Genomic DNA, 20815 nt, shown 5'->3' with positions numbered 1-20815 from the left:
TGCTGGCTGCTTTTGGGAGTGGTGCAGGGCCAGAGTGAGCTTGCCTTAGCCTCCTGCATCACCACTCATAAGCCACCTGTGGTAAGCAGTACCAAGCTGGAGCCTGCATTCCAAAACCCGGCCCCATTCCTGAACACTTCCTGCACCTCAAACCCCTGCCCTAGCCCTGAGTCCCCCGGCACCCAAACTCCCTCCCAGAGCCTGCACCCTGAATCCTCCTGCACTTCAACTCCCTGCCCCAGGCTCAGCTCAGAACCCCTCCCACACTCCAAATCCTTTAGCCCAAGATCAGCATCTGCACACACCCCAATCCTCTGTCCCCAGCCTGATAAAAGTAAGTGAGGGTGGGGCCTCAGGGGAAGGGTGTTTGGGTTAGAGGTAGATCCTGGATTGTACTTCAGTTAAAAAGTGATTTCATGCTTATAAAGGCTGGAGACCACTACTCTACATGTTTTGTTAGTCTTTAAGGTGCTGATGGACCATTTGTTGTTTCTAAGTTTTTCCAGTTACAGACTAACTCAGCTACCTCTCTGAAGCTTCATTTTCTTATGTTAGGTGAAGGGATAAATAAATCTTCCAAAATCACTTTCTCCACACAATTAATGTTTCTATTCCCTTCCCCTTAGTTGTCTCTCTTATAACATGAACAATCCCAATCTCTTTCATCTTGCCTCAGATGGAAGCAGTTCCATACCCCTAATTTCTTTCATTGCCCTTCTTGTTACCTTTCCAATTGTAATACATCTTTTTTAAATAGGGTGACCAGAACTGCACACTGTATTCCAGATGTGGGCTTACCATAGATTTATATAGTGACATTATGATATTTTCTGTTTTATCTACCCCTTTCCTAATAGTTTCTAACAGTGTGTTAGCATTTTTCACTACTGATGCTCATTGAGCAGATGTTTTCTGTTGTTGGAAACATCTTTCTTTTATCCTACATTCTTTAGTTAAGTAGTTATTTCTAGTCAAGGATGGTCACATTTTACTTTGGACATGGCAATAATGAGTAGAGAGGATAATGGAAAATGAATATGAAAGTGTTTTCATAAGTAGGGGAAATGTGAACAACTGGCCTTCAAAGGACACACATTTTATAGATGGATTGATTCTAATCTTCAGAGGTGATCCTTTTTCTAGTAGGATTTGAGCATGTGAAATTTTTCTCAGGTAATATGCTAGCATTATATTAAATATAAAGAGGATAGAAAGCTATCTGCTAAATGTTAAATCAATATACCCTGTCTCTCTGTTATATATTTAAGGGAATCTGTTGCCCTCTAGTGTTCACAGCATGAACTAGAGGAGTAGATATGCTAAACAATAGGTTCTAATGGGAGATCACAGAATGAAATATTGCCAGGCAACTGAATTGTTTGTAGCAAAAACATGGAGTCTTACTAGTTCCAATCTGAACTATGTGTTGACAGTAACGTACTATATTAAGATCAAGGACATTTATAATCATAAGGACACTGAAATCAAAATAGTGTCTTGGATTCCACACAGAAATCAAAATGGAACCCAAAGAACTGAGACCTTTTTGCTACCAAAACTATTGTCTGCACACAGCACTATTGCTCTGCACACGGCACTACAGTCTGCACCAGGAATGCTAGTTTGCACTCAACACAACACCTTGTGCACTAGAGACGCTCCTTCTGTTTTTCCACCTTGGGATCTTTATAAGTGCAGACCCCTGAAGAGATCGGGTTCCTTCGTTCCTTTGGTTTGTTGGTTGCTGTTTGTCGGTAGCTTGCTGTTCCCAAGGACTGTGGTGAAGGCCGGGACCTACTCCGGGACAGACCACCATCAGCTGCTAGCAGGGTGCTTCAGTTCATCACTGTGGCGATAGCCCAGCGTTGTAGGCCTCAGCTACCTGCACCACCGAACCAAGCATACCACCACCTAGTTCCACTCTGATTACTGTGGTGAAAGCCCTTAACCCCAGAGCCAAGGACTAACATTTCCATCGGGTGTGTTTGTGTGCTACTCGTGCTGTCACACCATGGACAGAGCAACACCTTTGGACTCCTCAGTTTTCCTCCCTTGAGGCTGTCAAGCAGCCAACGGGTAGCAGGTCCTGAGCCTTGGCTGTCGCCTCCATCCTAGACAGACTGAGTATAGTTTATGTTCTCTCATTAACTGTGTTATCCCTTATTATTTCAGAGGGTGAGGGGTTGCTTTTCTCTGTACAGTGTTGTGTTCTGGGTTTATACTGTCATCTGTTGTATTCAATATATCTTTTAAATTTGACATTCGTGTCTGTGTTTATTTCGGACTGGAGAAATCCGCCGGTGATAGATACGGTGGTTTCCAGGTTGGACCACCTTCTGGGACAAAGGCATTTACCATCTAGTTTGGCCTCACACCAAATTTAGCTTACTAGTGTGCCTTTGCTAGTAACATATGAAAATAATGCCACATTTGTGTTATCGCATCCACCACCTCTTTACAGTCCTGTGTAGCAATTCTATCTATTGTGATGTATGAACATCATGCCTTTCTACAAGGGGAAAGAAAGGTCTCCAGGCAAAAGTCTCTGCCACTCACTTTCTGTCTATAATTTCTCCTTAGCAATTCCTTCCTGTGCACCTGTCTACTGTCAGTTAATGGATTAACTAGCTCACTATCTCTTTTAGCTCAGAGAGGTTTAGTAATTCCCTAGTTTCCCTGACTGGACTTACTGTGACCAGAGTGCTTGTTCAGCTCTTGATTTCTCAGTGCTGTCACAGTGCTTTTTTTTTTTTTTTCTCAGTATGCCACGAATGATGATAAGGAATCAGTGATACAGCTGTGAAATGAAAATTTGTAGTGCATCCTCAGCAGAGACTCTACCTGCTCCAAACCATGCATGTACTTCAGTTGTGTCTAAGGGCATTTGGTACATACAGATCACCCTAAAAGTCTTCTCAGACTGAAAGAGCAAGGCAGGTCAGACACAGCTGTACCGTATCTGTTTGGCCTAAGCTTTCATAAGTGACAAGTGATTTAAATTCATATGCCTGCCCTCAGGGTGCTGACAGCCTTTGTGGGCCCCTAGGCAAGATGGAGGAGGCTGACTCCATGCTCCCAGAAGGGGCAGGCCTCAGGCCAAAGGAGCAGGGCTGGGCAGCCAGCCCTCTGTACTACCCAGAATTGCCACCCTGCCCCCCACTTCCCTGAGAGCCACCCAAAGTGCGTGGTGCCACCCTCCAGCAGCGATTTAAAAGGCTGGGGGTGCTGGGTGCTGTGCTGCAGTAGTAGCAGGAGTGGCTGAGAGTCCTGCGCCCCTTTGAATTGCTGTGCAACTGCCCCCTTGTCTCCCTCTGTCAGCAGGCCATCCTGCCCAAGATGTACTGCACATAACTAGGGAATTGGCTGCTCCTTGTTACGCTTAAATTATAATATTATGACCCCTTTCCTGGACATGCTGGAAAAACCAAGATTGTCTGGTGGCTAGCATTTCTTTGCTCTGCTGTAAAACTTGTGTCAACATTGAAGGACAGCCAGTGGCACTTTATGGAGACATTTCTTGTCTGACACCTTCCTCGAGTACTAATGCATTCACCTTTCCAGTCAATCCTCTCCTCTTCATGCTGTAAGCAAGGCAGCACTGCCTGGCAGCACTAAGGCTGTGTCCAGACTCCATGCCTCCGTCGACGGAGGCATGTAGATTAGCCAGATCGGAAGAGGGAAATGAAGCCGCGATTAAAATAATCGCGGCTTCATTTAAATTTAAATGGCTGCCCCGATCTGCCGATCAGCTGTTTGTCGGCAGATCGGGAGAGTCTGGACGCGATGCCCCGACAAAGAAGCCTTTCTTCATCGACACAGGTAAACCTGGTTTCACGAGGCTTACCTGTGTCGATGAAGAAAGGCTTCTTTGTCGGGGCATCGCGTCCAGACTCTCCCGATCTGCCGACAAACAGCTGATCGGCAGATCGGGGCAGCCATTTAAATTTAAATGAAGCCGCGATTATTTTAATCGCGGCTTCATTTCCCTCTTCCGATCTGGCTAATCTACATGCCTCCGTCGACGGAGGCATGGAGTCTGGACACAGCCTAAGTGTGGAGTTGGGCAGTGGGTGGTCCTGAGTCTTACCATTGATTTGGTAAAGTCACTTCATGATGTATGACTCAGTTTCTTTGTCTATAAACTATGGAAAAAGGATGCAGATATGAGTTAATGTTTAAGTAGCACCATATAAATGCTAACGATTGTCATTGAGAAATGCACACAGCGCTTGGAATATTCATCAAGGAGGGGCGTGAAGGGTGCTAGCAAAGGAAGAGTAAGACAAGTATCTACCAGCTCTCAAAGAGGCTACTATTTTTTGTTTCTATCAAACAAAACTTGCTTATTAGCACTATATGACTGCAACAATCAGGCCTGTTACAAACTACCTAGCAGCTACTACGTGTGTTTATTTCACAGTGTCTAAAACCATTATGGGTGCTTCCCAGTAGTTATAAAAATATGGTCCCTGTTTGGAAAAGCTCACTGTTCAAAGCCTGGATCTTTGCACTTGTGTAAACCCCTTTGACTTGTATAAGTCTTTGAATGGGTGCACAGCTCTGCCCTTTTAGATCAATGTACAGGATTGGGGACTGATGCTTTAGAAACAGCACATCATTCTCATTCACTAAATATTAGGGAAGCAGATAGGGGTTATCATATTGCCCTCCATTTCAGATTGACACAAGATACCTCAAGTTGGACACCCAAAAATGGAGACACGCCAAAATAATAAACACTGAAGATAACATCTGCTTAGCCAATTGAGGTGTGCAGTCCCGTGTATGGAATTAGGCAAAGAGAGGGCACTTTGAAGTATGGGGCCTTTAAAAAAATACTTTCACAAAAGTTGGTTCACAATGTCTGTTCAGCATGAATTCTGAAAGGGAATTTCTTCCCAAGAGAGTTATTCCATTTTTTTGGTTCTAACCTGGATGCTTTTTAACTTGATGAGATTAATTATTCCATTATTTTACAGCACAGTTTGCCATGTTCACAAAGATCTTATTTAGAAAAACACAGTAATCCCTGTATTTCTTTCTCAGAGTACAGTACTTAGTGTTTCTAATATATTTATGAATCAATACTACCCGTTAGCTTTGGAGCCTTTAGGAATGTCATGATTAAAAGCATAGAAACAAAAATAAAAGAGTATTGTGGCTTGCTTGTACATTAAGCTTGAGAGCCAAGGTGACCATTAAGTTAGAGCAGGGGTGTAAATCAGAACTCCCTAAGCCATCTTCCCCAGTGTCACTCCCTTTCTGTGACACTGAGCCAGTCTCTAGCTAACCCCCCTGCCTCTGGTTACCCTGGCTATTGAATGACTACAATAAAGGTATTTTGAGAGCCATAGATGGAATAGGCTATAGCAAGGCAAGTATTAAGGAAAACAAGACCTCATCCAGCAAGGTTGACAAGCACCATTTTAGTATTTAAGCCAGCCTTCTCACATCTGGGCAATTTATTAGCTTGGACTGATAAAAATTAAATCCACTAGTCTGCTAAGGCAGACTATTGAAACAGATAAAATTCCCAATGAAGAGAGAGACAGCTTTAGCATAAATGTAGGCAATGGGCTCTCCTTCCCACTGCCAGACTTAAAGTATCTTTCTCCATTGGCTATACATATTTTTACAGTGTTTATACAAAAATTAGGAGTAAAAAGAACCCAAACAGATACTCAGCATCATGCTTGTACCAGCCCAACATGGATCAAAATACTTATCCAAAGTCATTCCTTTCACTGCCTCCTGACCTGGCAGCTCCATGAAATCTTAGTCAGCCTCCTCTACAAAAACACACAAAAGAAGAAATCAGGTAGCAAGTGCAGCCAATCCAGACAATGACATATCAATGGGCAGGTAGGATAAAACACTTTCTGCCTTCACCTCTTACAAATCACAGAGCTGTTGGCTTAAGTATCACTGTTGATCCTATCTCTGGTGATGTTGTATACTGAGATGTCTCAGATAGTTTGACCCATATAATAATATAAGGAGATATACCTATCTCATAGAGCTGGAAGGGACTTTGAGAGGTCAGTGAGTCCAGTCCCCTGCTTTCATGGCAGGACCAAGTACCATCCCTGACAGATTTGTCACAGATCCTTAACTGGCCCCCTCAAGGATTGCTCTCACAACTCTGGGTTTAGTAGGCCAATGCTCAAACCACTGAGCTATCTTTTCCCCGCCCCTTTTCAACTCAACTCAACAACTCAAACTACCTGGAAGCGAATGACTATAATATGCTTCATGCCATAAGAAACATTTAAATTGGCATCTACCCTCAATCTATACCAAATTAAGTTTCCAAATAGTTTTAAGATGTAGCGCTCTGAAGAACATAGTGCAATTATCTAATCAAAGAGACAAAGGCATTGATAACTGTAACAAAGTCCATGTCTGAAAGAAAGAATGACTTTCTACCCAGGCAAAGATGGAGAAAAGCTTAATGGGGTACAGCTGCTCCTTGAATATCCAAGTGCAGGAAAGAATCCTCCACATTACAAATGTACGTGGCAAATGGCACATGCACGCCCTCAGCCAGGCACGTGAAGAACAGCTCTATCATTTGTGCTGCTTTTGAACCCTCACCTACCAGAATTCGCTCCGGGCTTAAACCAGCTGGCCTTTATTCTCTTAAAAGTTATTCCGAGCCCCCACACTCAGACCAAAGAGACAGGAAACAGAATGCTGTTGGCTGCTGAATGGACAATAGTCCATATCTACCCTTCTCCTGAACTCATCTGTTCGCTGAACAAGAAGCTGACAAGATCTACTCTTGTAAAAATAGTTCAAGAGCCATAGAAAGCCATTGGAAAAATAAAAATAACTGTAAACTATCCTCTGTGCTCTCCTGTGCAGAAACAGTTTCTGTGTACCTTGACTGGGACCACGGACTGTATGAAACAGTAGATACATAGCACCACAACCTGGTGCTCACAGTGTTTCCTGGACTATAACTGTTGTACTGCTTTTCCAAGTGGGTGCAAACTGAACTTCTTTCCATGCCCTGTCAGTTTTTCTGGCTCATGTGAAGTGGGATCAATGTCACAGCTCTTTCCAAAACTAGCCCTTTTGCAGCAGCTAACATTGCTAACAGTACTAGATCTGCAGATTTCTTGTGCTGCTCAAGGAAGGATTGTCTTCTGAATAAGACGTAACAATACAATTCCTGAGTACAAGGGTATGAATTTCATTTTTTTTAAAAAAAATTCTCTTAAGTCTCTTGCTATTTGTTTGCATGATTTCCCCTGACATATTTTCATTTTATAATTTCAGTGAAATAGCTATTTTAACATGCAAATAATGTAGAAACAAGAGAATTTTACATGTTTTTTCTACATTAAAGTATTTTCTCTCAAGAACTGGCAGACAACTTGCAGGGAAAAGGAGGAGTAACTTTGGTGTCACTAAGTCCTGGAGACTTGGCTGCTAGAATGGTATGACTGTGTCTTGGCTAGACCAAAGGAGTCAACTCAGACACTACAAACTGAGTGTTCCTAAGATAAATGTGAACCTTCCATAATGATCTCAATGGCTACGTCTACACTGGCCCCTTTTCCGGAAGGGGCATGTAAATTTCACTAGTCGTCGTAGGGAAATCCGCGGGGGATTTAAATAAAAATGTCCGCCGCTTTTTTCCGGCTTTTAAAAAAGCCGGAAAAGAGCGTCTAGACTGGCCCTGATCCTCCGGAAAAAGTGCCCTTTTCCGGAGGCTCTTATTCCTACTTCAAAGTAGGAATAAGAGCCTCCGGAAAAGGGCACTTTTTCCGGAGGATCAGGGCCAGTCTAGACGCTCTTTTCCGGCTTTTTTAAAAGCCGGAAAAAAGCGGCGGACATTTTTATTTAAATGCCGCGGGGGATATTTAAATCCCCCGCGGATTTCCCTACGACGACTAGTGAAATTTACATGCCCCTTCCGGAAAAGGGGCCAGTGTAGACGTAGCCAATATGTGTGTGTGTGTATGTGCATGGGGGGCGGGGGAAGACAGTAGTACAAATAAGATTTAACTGTCAAGGTTAATTTTTTCAGTATATCTATTAGCAAAAACATCCAGCTGTTCTGTGATTGTACATAGATTTTTGTGATGATTGGTAGCATGATTTGCATATACAGTGAGTAAACATTTTAATTTATTTTGTATACATTTTCATTTATATCCAAACAGACTGTATTCAGTTTTTATGTCTTGAAGTGCAATTGCAATTAGCTTAGATAACATGTTGAATATAACTTAAATAAAAGTTGAAGACAAAATATTTTTCTTTTCCTTTTTATTTTTACAGGTGTACAATTTAGAGTAAAATTCACCCCTGTGCCAAGAGGGAATGCAAGATCAATCAGTGCATCACTTAGATCAGTGAGCTCCAACTTTTTTAACCACAAAAATCACTTTTTCAATTTAAGTGCAATGTAAGATCTACCTCAAAATTTACTTTAGCCCATGGCAGGGGATTGAAGTCCAGGAAGGAGTTCACGATGCAAGCTCTTGGAAGAAGTTCGGTTGCAGGGGGACTCGTGTGGGGCAGGAGGTTGGGTGCAGGAGGAAATTCAGGGCTGAGACAGTGGTTCAGGAAGCAAGCTCTGGCTGGGCATTGTTTAACTGAGATGGCTTCCGGGTTGTGGAACAGTGGGGTTAAGGCAGGCTTACTCCTGCCCTGGCCCTGCACCACTCCTGAAAGCAGCTGGCATGAACAGCAATGGCTCCATGGCACCATGTTCTGCCCCTCATCTACAGGCACTGAGCCCACAGCTCCTAGTGGCCATGGTTCCCCATTATTGATCAATGGGAGCTGCAGGAGCGGTGTCTGCAGGTAAGGACAGCATGTAGGGACCCCCTGCTCTGCCTCTCTCAGGGGTTGCTGGGACATGCCAGCCACTTCTAGAAACAGCAGTTCCTGGTATGTGTGTTTAACAAATCTAGCTAGAAGGGTATCATTATGCACACTCAGTATGTTTTGTTTTGTAAGCACTCATAACTTTTAAAGTGAAAAACTCCTAAGGCACAAATGTGTATAACTTTTTCTGAAGAAGTGGATTGTGCCCAAGAAAGCTCATGATGCCATCTACATGTTTTGTTAGTCTCTAAGGTGCTGCAAGACTATGAGTTATTTAAGTCTTTATAACTCTTTTAGTGAGGAATATTTTCCAGTAAAATTCAAATGTCAAACTTCAGGCATTTCAGCATTTTTCCCATAGGAGAAAATGAGTTTTCCCTTTCCACTCTGAAAAAATGGGTGCATCACTGAGTATTTTAGGGTGCAGAAAGAGGAAGTAGCTTAAAAAGGCAAATATCTTGCAAAGTTGTAGTAATTTGAATAATGGACTTAATATGGAAATTTTGTATCTGAAATACACAAGTAGTGGTGCTTGTTGCTCCTATTGTAGTTTGCATGTATTGTACCTGATGTTGTACTGTATGCATGTCAGTTTTTGGTAAAAGACCTAGTAGGCACTAAGAAATCTAATGGGACCATTGTAAAAGTAGACCTATTGGAAAAAGTTTCCTTATTTTATTATTAAGTTTCCTGTCATGGCATTGAAACAGTTTCAAAAAATCTATAGTGTTTCATACAGTGACTTGATATCTGGAACTTCAACATTGTTTAATGTAATAATTCTCTAGTGTGAAATAGTTTTTGGATATGATCAGTTTAAAATAGGGGTTCTTTTTTAGAATAACTACATACATTTTAATTTTTTATAGTGAAGAGTGAGTGAAAGCACTTTGCACTGTGTATACTTACAATATTGAATTTCATGGTCTGGTCTCTAGTGCATGCATGTGCTACTCTTCATTTAGGTAGTTTCCTTCTAGTAAGTAAACTATAGGAATAATGGATTTATTTTTCATAACTCCTAAGGTTTTGCTATTCACTAAGGGTTAGACTGGCAACTTCCAATCTGCCTTGAGTAAATTATATAGTACATAGCTAATGTGCCCCAGAAGGAGAGCCGGGAACTGACTTGTGACTCAGTTTGGTCCCTGCACCTCCTTTGCAGGATACACAGCTTATGTCCCTCAATATGCTGGATTTGCTGTTTTGGTTTGCACATTTGAGAGAGAGGGGGTGTGTGTGTGTGTGTGTGTGTGTGTGTGTGTGTGTGTGTGTGTGTGTGTGTGTGTGTGTGTGTGTGTGTGTGTGTGTGTGTGTGTGTCAGCCGATGGTCAGGGCAGTGCGTGTGTATGTGTTATATACCCGAGTCTTCAGTTGCTGGGACACAAGGTCCTGTTGCAGCAGGCGGCCTTAGGGAAGGCCAACGGACGCCCTGAGAAGTTTTACGTCTGTGTCTTTGACTGCTAGGACTGGGGTCCCTTCGCGGCGGGTAGCCTACAGGCTGACAGATGCCCCACAGTTTACAGGGAGAGCTTATTACACCTCAGACTTTGACTGCTAGGATACATGATCCCTTCGCAGCGGGCAGCCTAGGCAAGGCTGAGAGGTGCCCCTATGGATCTGCCCCCTGGAAGCGACATGATCCAAATGCCCAGCTCTCCCTCACTGTGTCTGCCCTATGACCGGCTGAAGTTCTTTTAAATTGTGCTTGGTTCCGTTACAGCAACTGAAGGAGTCAGGTTAAAACTTAAGCAGTTATAGGTTTATTAAGAAGGCTTATAAAGCATGTGGTTACAATGGCTATTGCTCTACTTTTTAACTGCTAGCAAATACAGATCTTAAAATGGTTACAAAGGAAAAAGGAAGATAGAAAGGCGAAGTTACTCACCTCCGGTGCAGTAACTGTCGTTCTTCAAGGTGATGTCCCTGCGGGTGCTCCACTATGGGTGCTTGGCTTGCCCCGGCGCCGCAGACGGAAGCTTGTCATGAGCAGTGTTCGGCCGGACCGCGCATGTGCCGCGGGCTCGCGGCTTTCGCGCTCTTTTCTGTCTCGCGCAGTCCGGCCCCCCGCCAGTTCCTCTTTACCACCTAAGGCTGCAGACACTTGGAACCACGCTCTTCATTTAGCTCACTGAACTAGATTATTTCTAGTTCCCTTCTTGTACATACACCCTTACTGACCTTTTCCCTTGTTTTTCCTCCTTATTTCTCCAAAAAAAAAAAAAAAAACCTATTGTACGGGAGTAAGAATAGAAACCGCTTACTGTTCTTACCTCCCGCCTCTCAGCTGTTCTCCCTTTCGCCCCTTGTACATAGCTGCATTCCCTTAAAGAGAGAAAGAAAGACAAAAAACAACAGATAAAGACAAGAGAACAGAGTCATTATCACCACATTACCATTTACTCGGAGATAAAACTTGGCTGCAAACAACAACTGCCTCAAGGCAACCAGCAAAATGTCAACTGCTGGCTTCAAAAAATGCGGCTCTTGCCGGGAGGCAATGCCAGCCTCTGATGGCCACTCAGAATGCATCCGTTGCTTGGGGGAATCTCATGTCCCCCAAAAGTGTACCCACTGCACCAGGCTCACCTCCAGGGCTAGGAAAGACAAAGAGAGGCGTCTGTGAATGCTTCTCTTTGACAAAGGCCTGCAGCCGCAGCACACTGATTCTGACCAGCAATCCCACAAGCGCCGGGCTTCCTCCCCAACTACGGGGCTTCAGAAAAAGCCTAGGGTCTCCCCAACGAGATCCCTACCAGCTGCCTTAAATGGCAGGGAAAGTCAGCCTGACAGACCTGGGACCTCTGGCACTATGAAGCCATGTCCCCCCGTCTCAGCAGCTCCAAAGCCGAAGTGCCCGCAGGAGCCTTCTCATACTCCGGCTCCCCAGGCAGCATTGCCTCAGCCCCTTCCTGTGCCTCCGTTGCAGAGCGCTGAGCTGGCTCCGAGAACTGACCCGGAACTGACCATCACAGCACCGGCACCCGCACCGCTCCCAAGCCATTGTGCAGTGCCAGATTACACAGCGCCGATCTGCCTCACTACCAGCATGGCAATGGTTGCTGCTGCCCCTGAGCTGCCGGCGCCGATCAACAGAGCGCCTGCTAGCTCTTCAGTGCACGCCGCCAGATCAGGAGCACTGAGTCCTGCACCTTTGATCTCCCCGCGCCGGAGCTGCTCTCGCTCCCACCTTCTCTCGCTGGCACCATCCTCACCTCTCCCGGTGCCTCGTTCTCCACGCTGCTATACTCACTGGCATAGATCCCCCATGCCTCCTCTAGGCTGCCTTCACCATTTCTGGCTGCTGCACCTTCCCATCGCATACATCACTACAGGCAGCTCTCTGCGTCCCCTGCTTCTTCCAGGGCATCACACATCCACTCCTGTTCGTCCTGCTCTCTGTACCGTTACCGATGTTACACCCGTTCCAACTATCACCACAACCGCTCACAAAGATCATTGCGGAGTCCGCCATTCTCGAGACTCCTGCAGCGGCTACTCCTATCGATCACGTTCTGCCTACGATTATCAATCACGCAGACGCTCTCCAACTCCGGCTTCCCTTACCCCTCCGCACCACTCAGCATCACCACCTCATCCTCCATCAGAGATGGATGACAAGCTTCCGTCTGCGGTGCCGGGGCAAGCCCACCCATAGTGGAGCACCCGCGGGAACATCCCTGAAGAAGAAGAAATAATGGTACCAAGTGACAGCTTAATCTTTAAAGAGCTCTATTCTATACATGCACTAAAACACAAAGGACACATACGGGTACAATATTTATCCCCTTCTGCGTCGCTTGATTCCAGCTCGTCAGGCCAGGATTGCTCCCTCAATTCCTCGGCAAGACGAAATACGAGGTGGGCATCCCCATGGACCTCAGGAGGCAATTCACCTAACCCGACCAGCAGGAAAAGGGTGGATTGGCACTCAAAGTGAGTGTGCTGCTGGACCCATCTTTATACCCATGGGTCACATATTTCTCTTTCTTATCTGTGATGCCAAATGATACTGGTTCGTCTTTGTGATATCAGTTCTTACAAGGGAGTTGTGAACTTAATTTACACTTGTAAGAGAAATAACTAAATTGGGAGTACTGGGCATTCTTTTCTCAGTGGGAGATTCCTCTCCCAGGGATGACTGTGTGTGATCTTATCAATATAGGTGCCAGCCAGGGCAGTTCTCGCAGCCTCAAGGTCAGCTTATTGACTTGATCGCTCTCTCTCATGTCTATGTTTTCAGCTTACCCAGGGTCAGATGAGCCAGCATATCCGGGCCTTTTGTCAAGGCTTCAAAGACTATGCTGATTTTTATTGCTCCTTCTCTGTCCTGTATGCAGGCACCTCAGAGGGGCAAACAAGATGGATGTGACAGAGGGGTGGCTTGTCTGGCTACAGTATGTGTGTGTGTGTTTTCTCCATTTCCTGCTCTCCAGTGTTATACACCCACCTTGTGAGCTCTGATAGGGTATGCTGCCCAGGGATCTAGGGTCTTTTGGCATTCTTGCTCCCATATATGGGCACATAGGCCAAGTCATTGCATGAGCCCTGAAGATCTGATCCAGTGCTTAGTGAGGTCAATGGAAAGTTTTTATTGATTTTAGTGGGCTTTGGATCCGGCTCTTAGATCTTCAGCATGCTAGTGGAAAATCTACTTAAAATCTACTTACATTTCAAGTGCTGTAGACAGTAGCCCCTGCTGCATGCTGGTCAAAGTCAAAGGAACACTCCAATCACAGACTTAACTAACTTGCACACTTTCACTCAATTCCAATTCTGTATCCTAGGGTCCAATATTTCAAAGGTGATGAGCATTGTTGGAAACAAGCAGTTATATTGTGCATCTATGCATATTTATCACACCCTCCTACATGTTGCTATATGGATGATCTCTGACTTGCCTCCATTAATACGTTTCAATGAACTCTTGCCATTGTTTCCAAAGATGGTTATAGGCATGGAAAGACTTCCATTGAAGGACTGATTAAAAAAATTGAACTAGAAGTTATACAAAAATATCTTGCACATAGAAGATGAATTAAGTTCTCTGACTCAACCTTTCTTATACCAAGAGGACGTGAATTAAAATGCATAAGGAACAAGTTAGAAACTGATTGAAGAAAATGCTTTCAATGCAATTAATCTATAGAACTTAATGATACTAGATTTCATTGAAACCAACAGCTCAGCAAGATTCAAAAATATTAATATCTATATGAATAAAACCTCCACTATCTCATGAATTAGGATAAAATGTAGATTTATAAATCTTCATGCTTCAGATCATACCCCACTTGCTGGCTGCCTGGTGTTAGGAAGAAACAACACCTACAAACAGATATTGAGTGTGTCTGTTGCAGTGGTCCCCAGTGCGGTGCCTGCAGGCGCCATGGCGCCCGCCAGGCCATTTCTGTGCGCCCACCTAGTAAATGGGGCTGGCCCCACCCCCAGGCACACGGCGCATGGGCAGTGCAGGCCCCCTGGGCGCACGGCATATGGGCGGCCCCGCCCCTGGACGCACAGCACATGGGCAGCCCCGCCCTCAGGTGCGCAGCGTTTGGGTGGCCCTGCCCCCGGGTGCGCAGTGCAAGGGCTGTGCCGGCCCTGGGCGTGTGGCATATGGGCGGTGACAGCCCCAGGCGTGCAGCACAGGGGCGGCCCCGGCTGAAGGCACGCGACACAGAAGCAGCACCGGCCCCAGGCATGCAGCACACGGGCGGTGGCTGCCCTGCCCCCGGGTGCGCGGCGCAAAGGCCGTGCGAGCCTTGGGCGCGTAGCATACGGGTGGTGCTGGCCCCGGGGCGTGTGGCACAGGGGTGGTACCGGCCCTGGGTGCACAGCGTAGGAGTGGTGCTGGCCCCGGGCATGCAGCACACGGGCGGTGGCAGCTCCATCCCCGGGCGTGTGGTGCACGGTCTCTTCCGGCCCCGGCATATGGGCAGCCTCACCCCTGGGCGCACGGCACAGGAGTGGAGCCGGCACCGGCCCTGGGATATGGCACATGGGTGGCGCCAGCACCAGAAGTGCGCCGTATGGGTGGCCCCGCTCCCAGGCATGTGCTCAGCCCCACCCCTGGGTGCGTGTGTGGCCCCACTCCCAGGTGCCCAGCGCATGAGCGGCCCCAAAAGGTTGGGGACCACTGGTCTATTGGATTTTCTTTCACCTTTTAAAGCAGCAAATATTGACCATTGTTACTGTTCATAACAAAATGGCAAACTAAATGGTCTGTTCAGATATGCACCGACACTGTTGCTATCTGTTTAAGTTATCCACAAGGAGACAGACCAGTGGGGAGGAGAGTTCATTGAGAAATAAAGGAGTGCTATGGAGGAAAGAGTTGCCTCCTAGAAACAGACAAGGACTATCAGCTGGGAAAGGGCAATCAGGAAGAGGTGAATCATTGCCCATGATGCAGATATGAAACAACATGTGCTGAATAGGAGACAGAAAGTTCCTGAAGTTAGCACAGGTTTAAACTTTATTTAAAGATTAATATATTTCCATATGTACCATGCTTGCATCAGCATTAGCTCTTCTTCACAGACAAGTCCTGAACATTCACAGACATTCAGTATTAAAATAAAAGTATTTAAAAGTCTAATAATTTCAGTTAACAAAACCTAACCTAATTAAGCCAATAATAAATAACATCATTAGTAAGAAATGCTGTTTGTTTTCCAGTCCCATACACAACAAACAGCTAGTGTAATAAGAAGACTCCTTCAGAGCAAGTTGACTATAAAACTATATGTTCATATTCCCCAAAAAAGAAAACTTCTGATGGTCCTTTCAGTGGCCCTAAGTTAGAGATAAAAATCAGTATTTAGATATAATCAGAGTACAAGGCATGGCACTTAGCAGCATTTTCCTCATGATTCATACAAATGACAGTCATACTGAGGTGAATTAAACTCTAACGTGTCTTGAAAAAGAAAGACTAGATCATTTTAATAGATGCTCAGGGCAAGATTTCAACAGAATAGTTCTACAGTTTTTCTGGAGAATGTTATGATGTTCCATAGTACTAACAAAGGACAACTCTTAGACTGGCACAGAAGAATTACAAGGCAGCCACTCAACCATAACACAGAACTATTTGTAAATGTATGGCTGTGCTGTTAAAGCTACTCATGTAATAATGACAATAAACTGTCCAGGGGAAGTGGCTATTGTTTGCGCACTGCTTGATGGAACCTTACTTTTACTTTTAAGTACTGTTAGTGTGATTAGAGCAATATGTAATTTATGCCTGGTTGGTGTAACACTCGGTCTCCCTCCAGTGACAGCTACACCAACTATAGGTAAAGGTACTCACTGTAGCAGGGGTGGTCGATAATTTTTATGGGGGGGACACTCCAAGATTTTGGCAAATGGTAAAGAGCTGCACTTCTATGGGTGGGGGCGGTGGGATGCAGGATCTGGGATGGAGTTTGGGTGCAGAAGGGAACTTGAGGTAGGGAACTGGGGTACAGGAGGGAGTGTAAGGTCTTAAGGGGAGTTTGGGTGAAGGAGGGGGTTGTGATCTGGGAGAGGGGCATAGGGTGCACAGTCCAGGAGGGGATATGGGTGCATGAGCAGATTCTGGCCTTGGGAAGGGGCTCTAGGAAGGGTATGCTGGGTCTGGGAGGGAGTTGTGACCTAGGAGAAGGTGGTACACAGAGTTTGGGTGGTGACCTCGTTCAGGGTTGTGGAGGGGGTATGGGTGCAGGAGAGGATTCTGGTGTGGAGGAGGGTGTAGGAAGGGGTGTAGGGTCAGGGAGGGAATTGTGACCTTGGAGAAGGAGCAAAAAGGGTTCAGAGGGTTTGGATAGTGGCCTGGAGTAGATAGTTTGGACGGGGGGGGGGGGGGGGGGGAGGAAGGAGAAGAGAGGCACTGGAGTGCCAGAGTCAGATTCTGACTGGGAGATACTTATCTAGGCAGCTCTCAGACAGCAGCCCTGCAGGAACCTGAGAGCAGCTAGCTGCTCCAGTCCCAGGCTCATGGGCTGGCTGCTCTGTGTGGCTGTGCTCTCAGCATGAGAGAGTGGGGAAAGAGGCTTCACACGCTGCCCCTGCCCCCAGAAACATTTCTTAGCACCTATTGGCCAGAAACTGGCCAATGAGAGCTGAGATTTTGCTGGGAGGGGGGTACGGCAGTGACAGCATGCAAAGCCTCCCTCCCCAGCATCCACAGCAGAGTGTGAGCTGCTCTCTGCCTAAGAGGTCTGGGGAGGCAGCCGCAGACTGGATTTGGGGGTGTGGTGGGTTGGATCCACAACATTGACTGCCTCTTGCCCATCCCTGCACTATAGCCTTGCCTAAGAGAGACATGCTTCAGCCTGGAGAGGCTTATGCATTAAGCTGAACAAGTCCCAGCTTTGATCCCAGTTCCTGCCCAACAGTATGTGATGGCATTACATATTATAAAATATAGAGGAATACAACATTCCATTAATAGAGCTTATAAGATTGATTCTCAGGTCACAAATTGCAAGTGCTCAACTCCATCAGAAAACCAGGTCCTTACTTGTGTGCAGTCAGACTCCTCTTAAATATACCACAGTTCAACTGTGTGAGCAGCATTCTAGACTAAATTATGGCTTTCAGGTGTGGTGCTGGAAGGGGAAAGTCATTGATGCCCAGAGGCATTTTGTCACAGTACTAATTCTTGCACTGAAGAAGACATTACGATGTCCCACTTAGATATGCCATTTGTGCCAGCACATGCTGCCAATAGAATTCAATGAAACTATGCAATATGGGACTGGAGAAGCAATACATAATGGAAAAAAGCACTGCCCACATCTAAAATCCATTAAACCTTGTCAACCAAACAAAACCTCTATACAACTGCACCATGTAGGAAACTAAACTGTATATTTTGTAGATCTTTTTAGTGAATATCTGTGTAGTTGGCACAGCCTAACTTCACAAAAGAAAAAAAATTCATGGTTGCACTTTCATTGGTGGCTGTGGGTTGGCATAGCAGGAGTATAAATCACTCCATGGTAACCTGCTGGGTGAAAATTCCAGGAGGCCTTGCCATCTTTGGGCATTTGCACGGGATGTTGTCGTCATGCTACTCAGGGCATTAAAAAGAGGGAATGGCATGGGCGTATGGTCTGGAAGGCAAAACAAAGCACAGCCTGCCTTAAGCTGAGCAGTACTGCCCTCTTTCCCCATGCCCTGCCTCTAGCTGCCATGTGGGGTTGCTGTGGAATGGTCGGTGTGGCTCAGGTAGGATCCAGGCCGCTGGGAAGGCAGAGTGGCAGGGAGCCTCCTCAGCAGTGCTCATGGCAGCGGGAAGGCTTAGGCTTGGGCCCGAGCTACCTCCCTCCCGCTGCGCTGGGGGTGGGGAAGCTTGGGCTGGCTCTGACTGCGGCTGCCTCCCTCCCACTGTTGCCATGTCAGCATGGCCAGAACATATTTTTGAGTCACATTGTTCTTATTTGCTACTGAATTGCCTACAGTTGCAATTCTGTTGTATGAACATTTCCCTTTTCTCTTTTTGTTATCACAGTGTCCATAACATGTCACTGCCATGGCACCACGTGCCGGTCATTCTGAGAATTAGCCCAGTCCAGCCCTGAAGCTCCCTCTTCTGGCTGGTGTCTTGTCTGCTGTTACCTGTTTGTTCTCCACTGCCTGGTATCAGGACCTACGTCCTTCCTAGGCTGTGGCACCCTTCCCTCCAGGTACTGTCCTGCCAGAGTGGCCCCACACTATAGGACCTTCCTCCTCAGGGAACCTCCAACCCCCTATACTCATAGAATCATAATGACTTCCTGAGGTCTCTTTCATCCTTGAGTCCAGCCCCTTGCTAAAATACTCTGTGTGCAATGCATTCATCAGAAGATCTTGACTAAGAAACTGTTGGAACTCTCAATACGATACCAAATTCTCATGGGTAAATATATTTGGACCAGTTATTGTTGCTCTTAGAGATTCAGTGGCCACTTGCTGATCTTCCCATATCTCTACTCTCCACTGCTAATCCTCCTTATCCCCATTAATTTTTTTCAATCCTGATGTTTTACTGTGGTAGGTAGATGATTCCATTGTCCTACGTATCTTTGAGACACTACTGACTTCCTGAGGAAACTAGAACATCAGTAATCTTCCTGAAAACACCATCCTGGTCACCATGGATGTCGAAGCTCTTTACACCAACATTCCACATGAGGATGGACTATAGGAACAGTATCCCCGATGATGCTACAGTGCATCTGGTACCTGAACTATGTGGCTTTGTCCTCACCCACAACTATTTCCAGTTTGAGGACAACTTACACCTTCAAGTCAACAGCAGAGCTGTGGGCTCTCGCATGGCCCCACAATATGCTAACATGTTTATGGCTGATCTCAAACAACAGTTCCTCAGCTCTCGTCCCCTAGTGCTTTTCCTCTACTTACGCTACATTAATAACGTCTTCATCATATGTACCCATGGGAAAAAGACCCTTGAATTCCACAGGGATTTGAACAACTTCCACCTCACCATCAACCTTACCCTGGACCAGCCCACACAAGAGAGCCACTTTCTTGACAGTACAGTACAATTAAATGATGCCAGATAAGTACCTAGGAATCTATTTCTTCAGGCAGGCCCAACAAGGAAAATAACAGAACATCGCTAATCACCCTCAGCTTAAACCCCTTCAGTGTATTATTGACAATCTACAACCTATCCTGTAAAACCATCCCTCACTCTGAGGTCTTGGGAGACAGGCCGGTCCTCATCTACAGATAGCCCCCTAAATCCAACTTTCCAACAGCCACACATCACATCTCAGATACACTCACCCAAGAACCTGCCCCTGCAACAAATCCCATTGCCAATTCTGTCCACACATCTACACAATATCAGGGGATCTACAGCTGTACATCCTCAAATGTGATATATGCTGTCAAGTGCTAGCAATGCCCCTCTGCCAGGTATATTAGCCAAACTGGGCAGTCTCTACGACAAAGGATAAATGGACTCAAATCAGACATCAGAAATGGTAATACACATAAACCTGTAGGGGGACATTTTAACCTCCCTGGGCACTCACTCATGGATTTAAATGTAGCTATTCTTCTACAAAGGCACTTCACGAGTCTATTACAGAGAGCACGTATGGAATTGGTATTCATCTGCAAATTTGACACTGTTTCCTTGGGCTTGAACAAAGATATTAAATGGATGTTGTATTATAAAGCCAGGCTCTCCTGCCTTTAACACTGCTTTAACAGAACAGAAGTTATAAATGCTGAGGCAGCCTAAGCAACTTCTAGAATTTCTTTCTGTGGCCTGTGCTATATTCTTTGAATCACAGTTGCCCTCTGACTCCTAAAATTCTGCCTTTGTGTCCTTCTTCAACCTACGATGACCCAACTACAGATATTACATGAAAGAAATTCCATACCTTGAATGCAATTAGCAGTGAAGCATTTTGTAGTGATGCTTGTGATATGACCTGGTTTTGAGCAGTAAGTGAATTGTACAATGCCAACTTTGTCTCTAGGAAAATGTTTGTTTATTTAAACTCTTCAACACATAATTAAATAGTCTCAGTTGCCTATGTTGTCTCCTGATGCAATTATGTGAAATCTGTTGAGCTAGAAGGCCAGTGGTTGTCTAGACATACTAGTGAGGTCTCCTGAGCTGGAATTTAATTAAAGGGAATTTCTGGAGTCCTAGAAAGAGAAATGTTTGGCTCTGATTTCTTGTTTTAAATAGGTGGTTTAGAGAAGGACATGTTGCTTTCTAGCACAAGGGACAGAATATCTGTTTTTGAAATTAGATACTCGATAAAAGAGAGGGATGAAGAATGCGTCTGGAGGTTTAACTCTTGTATTACTACTTTCAGGGGTTATCATATTACTGAATCGGAGCTGAGACCATATTAAGTTTCTTGGTAATAAATGAAACATTTAGAAATATGTATTTTTCCTTCCACCACTTTATTAATAATGTTATAATTCCTACGTTGTTTTCCCCTTAATAGCATGC

The sequence above is a fragment of the Pelodiscus sinensis genome, chromosome 2 (genome assembly GCF_049634645.1).
Source record: "Pelodiscus sinensis isolate JC-2024 chromosome 2, ASM4963464v1, whole genome shotgun sequence".
In the NCBI taxonomy this organism is placed as follows: domain Eukaryota; kingdom Metazoa; phylum Chordata; order Testudines; family Trionychidae; genus Pelodiscus; species Pelodiscus sinensis.
Note: the sequence above shows the minus strand (reverse complement) of the source record.